We start from the raw sequence: 5,000 nt of genomic DNA on the forward strand, positions 1-5,000 counted from the left end.
GAGGTGGTAAAAAAATGGCAACCTTCCCGTACACTCTACGCCAGAGTATTGCCGTGACCCGGATTCGAACCGGGGTTGCTGCGGCCACAACGCAGAGTACTAACCACTATACGATCACGGCGTGCCACTGGCTCACCCGAGTTAACCCCTGGAGCCCGAATAGAAGAAGCACCAGCGGTGTGTTGGTCCATCGAAGAGGGACTGGACATGTCGCAAATCAGTGGGAGGACCTTGAAAAATTCATGGACGCTTTTCCTCACGGCCTTCAGCAAACAGCGTAGTCGGCAGGATTCGAACCTGCGCGGGGAGACCCCAATGGATTTCTAGTCCATCGCCTTAACCACTCGGCCACAACTACAAGAACAGACCAACTCCTGCTCAGTTTGTGTGCAACACTGCTGCCTGACCTTCTTGCAAACATCCCAGCTCAGTCAGCAAGCGGACTGTAACCCAGTAAAGGGTTTCCTTTTTTTGGATACAGACATAATAACAACAAAACTTTGTGCACTTCTAAAGATAACAAACAAGATGTGCTGTCTGCAGCCTTTGTCTGCGCTGATCTTCATTTACAAACACGTCATTAAAATGAACTGTAACTCTGTGAATACTCAACGAAGAGACATGAGAGAGATATCTATAGAAAGCTTGACATGTCTACTTTTAAACTAAACGAGTGCTGCCTAAAACAAATGTTCTGTGATAAAGTAATCCATATGAAAACAAGGCGATGTCCTTTTTTCACGTCTCCCTTCATTATATCTAATGTGACCACGCCCCACGCTGAACGCTCTATTCAGATTCAAACTGAAGCGCAGCTTGAATACGCCCACACAGAAGAAAAAGCAGCCAGACTGTTGTTCAAGTGCTTTTATTTTACTGTTTGCTTCGCGATGAGAGGAATAACACATAATCCACCCCAAAAAGATGTGGCGTGGTTGAGGATTTGAGAAATGGATTTCCTCAGAAAAAAAAGAATGAAGCACTTTATTCAGCAGAGATCATAAACATGAGTAAGTCTCTTTATATTTATTTATATACTTGTACTAGCTTTCACATAACGTCTAAACATTTTACTAGTTAGACTCTTTCCAAACTATAATTCTTGACTAAATGTATAATTAAGTTAAATATTATGAAGTTCCAATAACAATATATACAAAACTATACCATTCAAAAGCTTGATGTAAATAATATAAATGTAACAAATACATGTAACTGTAACAAATGTAACAAAAAATGGTGTTCTTTTAATTTACCCCCTAGAAAACCTGAAAAATGTCCTCTGCTATTTTCAACATTAATAATAATGATAACAATAAATGTTTTTTTTTGTTGTTGTTGTTTTTTAGAAATTCAGATTGTTAAAAGGATTTCTTGAGGATTGTGTGACTGGAGTAATAATGCAAAAATAAAATTAGTTTGAAAGTCAGCTTTGATTGTTCCTAATAAACTGTTTAACTGCTCCCCCATATTAAATTATGTTGTGGGATAATTAAATATATTCTAAATAAACTACAAACTTAAAATGATATACATTTATTTTGTTCTCACGTTCTTTCTTGTAACACCTCCCTCTCAGTGACAACAGCTGACTGAGCGGCTCTTTATGCAGCTCATTATGCAGGGCTTTGTCTTCTCAGGTGTAAATCATAATGACATTCATGATAGTTGACGCCTACTCTCATATGACCTTTACCAACAAAAAGTGTCTTAGAAAATGTAAATCAATGTATTGTTTTCTGTAAGTGAGTAAACAAGATGATTTTCACATGAATTGCAAAGAAAAATTCTAGGCTACAAGCTCCAGTTCTCAAAAATTCCAGGCACCATTGTTCTTTATGTTTGCCTTGTTCAAGTGTTTTAACACTGTTCGTTTTTCACTAACCACAAGGGAGATCCCTTGATCCCCGAGAGCAGGAAGGAACACCGTTCCAGTACAGAGTCAGCAGAAGAGATGGACCGTAGTGATAGCAAGGTGAGGCCAAAGAAAGACCTTCGCCCGAACAGGGACTTGAACCCTGGACCCTCAGATTAAAAGTCTGATGCTCTACCGACTGAGCTATCCGGGCTCTTGTGGAGCAAAGAAGAGACGCAGGTGTCACGGGATGAAAGCTAGAAGCAGTTAGGACAAAGGACCATAGAAGGCACAATTACCATCACAGAAAGCTAAAGCAATACTGCAAAACCCTCCCGTAGTCGGCAGGGTTCGAACCTGCGCGGGGAGACCCCAATGGATTTCAAGTCCAACGCCTTAACCTCTCGGCCACGACTACGTCTAGCGGCAGGCTGCCTGCCCAGTTGTCTGGTGTCACCCTGCACAGGCCAGGCATCAAAAACAAAATAGAGAAGAAAGATGAGGTGGTAAAAAAATGGCAACCTTCCCGTACACTCTACGCCAGAGTATTGCCGTGACCCGGATTCGAACCGGGGTTGCTGCGGCCACAACGCAGAGTACTAACCACTATACGATCACGGCGTGCCACTGGCTCACCCGAGTTAACCCCTGGAGCCCGAATAGAAGAAGCACCAGCGGTGTGTTGGTCCATCGAAGAGGGACTGGACATGTCGCAAATCAGTGGGAGGACCTTGAAAAATTCATGGACGCTTTTCCTCACGGCCTTCAGCAAACAGCGTAGTCGGCAGGATTCGAACCTGCGCGGGGAGACCCCAATGGATTTCTAGTCCATCGCCTTAACCACTCGGCCAAAAACAGGGCAAAAGGGACTGCTATGGGTGGGGGAAAAGAAAAAATGAGAAAAAAGGAAGGGGAAAGGGAAAAATGAAGGAAAAATTGGAAAATTAGCTTGAAAAATTAAATAGATTTTTCTTTCAAACCAGTTTTTCACCTTTTCAATTATTTTAACTAACAAATTATAGAAAAGACAATATTTATACCCATTGTACCTCATCACAAAACAACTCCTTATATTCCTTTTTGTAAAATTGAAAGAATAAAACATTCAAAACATATTTCCACAAATAGGTTTTATTCCAAAAGCTCAAATATGACATGCATTCTCTATAGTAATTGTTTTAGTGTCACAAGCTTTCAGTACACATAGACAGCAACAACACTAAGACAATTCAAATAACACAAGAATAAAAATACACATATGTGAATATAAATAAAAAAACTGAAAAACAAATTGAAATATAAAATATATTGTATGTACAGTTGTGATATAGATATAATAGGAATGGAATAGAATGAGATGTAGGGATGTACTAGGATATGGGGTGGTAACAAATAAAATATAAGGTTATTGCACATATTTTTATTGCACGATGGGGGGGGGGGGGGACTTTTAACTGTTCATTAGGCAGATTTTCTTAGGCAGATTTTCTGGGAAAAGAAACTTCTTGTTTCTCTCGTATTCCATGCACTGTATCGCCGACCGGATGTCAAAAGTTCAAAAAGGATCCAGAGTGATTTCCTAAGCACTTTTCCTCACTCTGGATGTGTACCGTTCTTGAAAGGTGGGTAGGGAAGCACCAGTAATCCTCTCGACAGTCCGAAGACCTCAGGTCTGTAGAGGTGCAGTCATTGGTGTAGAGTAGGGCAGCACGATAACTCGCATGTGATTGTTATGCGCATCTCATCAGTAGAGCCGGTTCTGTTGATGTTCAGACAAATTGTCTGCGATTATGAATGTGATATTGTATAGCTTGTCAGTGAACTACGGCTCTGTGTAGTAAATGCTGCTCCATCTGAAAGCACATGATGGAGATTTACTACTAATCAACAACACCGGCTTTACTGACGAGATGTGCATGAAAATCACATGTGATTTATAGTGCATCCCTAGTGTAGAGGGAGAAGAGCAGTGGATCCAGCAAGGGTCTGCAGTCATTATGTCCTGTTATCTTGGGTTTCTTTGGGCCAGGGATGATGGTGGAGCATTTGAAGCAGCCAGGGACTATGGACAGTTCCAGTGATCTGTTGAAGATCTGTGAAACAATAATAATATTTAAGAATATATATATATAAATAAAAAAACATGAAAATAACTCAAATTACATATATGTTTGCTACCCAATAGGTTTATTCTAAAAGATTGTTATCCAGCATAATTTATTTAATAGAAAATAATATCAATAGGAAATAATCATACATGTTTATATATATATATATATATATATATATATATATATATATATATATATATATATATATATATATATATATATATATATATAATCTTAACTATCACAAATAGTTTATTAAGAATAGAAATATATACAGTAAAATTAAGCAAATATACATATTTAAATTTAAAAAACTATAATAACTATACTACTAATAATTACTTATATAATTATAATAAACTTTTAAAATCTGACCTTTATAAAAGAAGAAGTATGTATGCAAAAACACATTTAAATAATAACTTAATAATAGTATAAACTTTCACCAATATTTAATTTACAAAAGCTTAAATCGAACATTTTATTATTTTTATAAGACATAAATACAAATTTAAAGAACTATACTACTGTTAATATAATACTTACAATAATACATGCTGCAATATGAAAGGCCACCTCGATTTATATAACAATCTTGCCCAAACATAGCATATTATATAACGTCACAGATTAATAAACACAGTATAAATCACAGATTAATAAACATATTTAGAAAAAAGAGTTAACGTCACGTAGTACTTCGCTTTCATGTTATGTGTTTTATTGTACTTACCTCCACGTTATCTGAAAACATCAAACTGAATAAAAATATGCTCCGTGCTCCGTGTTTAAATAATAATGAATTCGCCTTAAAATTAATAAACTAATCATTCGCGCGCTTCCGCTTTTTTGACTGTAATCATGTGGTTTCGCACGTGACTATGTTTCGGCCAATGGCTGTATTGCTCCGCTCGACCAATGGCTGTTTTGCCCCGTTCGGACCTGTTAGGAGATGGTTAGGAGTTGTTAGGACATAGACCACGTGATGTTCGTACTTGTGTTAGGAATTAGTTCGGAAGTGTTAGGACTTATTC

At 37.7% G+C, this 5,000-nt stretch overlaps 1 long non-coding RNA gene and 5 other non-coding genes across 6 annotated transcripts in view; all 6 read right to left on the reverse strand.

The window, feature by feature from the left end:
• Positions 1 to 49: 49 nt before the first annotated feature.
• trnah-gug (transfer RNA histidin (anticodon GUG)) lies at positions 50 to 121 on the reverse strand. The gene has a single exon. It is a non-coding gene; the product is annotated as a tRNA-His (tRNA).
• Positions 122 to 276: 155 nt separating this feature from the next.
• trnas-aga (transfer RNA serine (anticodon AGA)) lies at positions 277 to 358 on the reverse strand. The gene has a single exon. It is a non-coding gene; the product is annotated as a tRNA-Ser (tRNA).
• Positions 359 to 1,996: 1,638 nt separating this feature from the next.
• Positions 1,997 to 2,069, reverse strand: trnak-uuu (transfer RNA lysine (anticodon UUU)). The gene has a single exon. It is a non-coding gene; the product is annotated as a tRNA-Lys (tRNA).
• A 122-nt stretch (positions 2,070 to 2,191) lies between these two features.
• trnas-uga (transfer RNA serine (anticodon UGA)) lies at positions 2,192 to 2,273 on the reverse strand. Its single transcript has one exon. It is a non-coding gene; the product is annotated as a tRNA-Ser (tRNA).
• Positions 2,274 to 2,404: 131 nt separating this feature from the next.
• Positions 2,405 to 2,476, reverse strand: trnah-gug (transfer RNA histidin (anticodon GUG)). The gene has a single exon. It is a non-coding gene; the product is annotated as a tRNA-His (tRNA).
• Positions 2,477 to 3,272: 796 nt separating this feature from the next.
• LOC127938323 (uncharacterized) overlaps positions 3,273 to 5,000 on the reverse strand; it is a 2,018-nt gene continuing 290 nt past the window's right edge. The window contains exons 1-2 of the long non-coding RNA XR_008148667.1: positions 4,700 to 5,000; positions 3,273 to 3,948 (exon numbers count right to left, since the gene is read on the reverse strand). The exon at positions 4,700 to 5,000 is cut by the window's right edge and continues 290 nt beyond it. This is a non-coding gene — a long non-coding RNA (uncharacterized LOC127938323). The remainder of the gene's footprint in view (positions 3,949 to 4,699) is intronic.

This window comes from Carassius gibelio, chromosome A20, assembly GCF_023724105.1.
Source record: "Carassius gibelio isolate Cgi1373 ecotype wild population from Czech Republic chromosome A20, carGib1.2-hapl.c, whole genome shotgun sequence".
Taxonomy (NCBI): Eukaryota; Metazoa; Chordata; class Actinopteri; order Cypriniformes; family Cyprinidae; genus Carassius; species Carassius gibelio.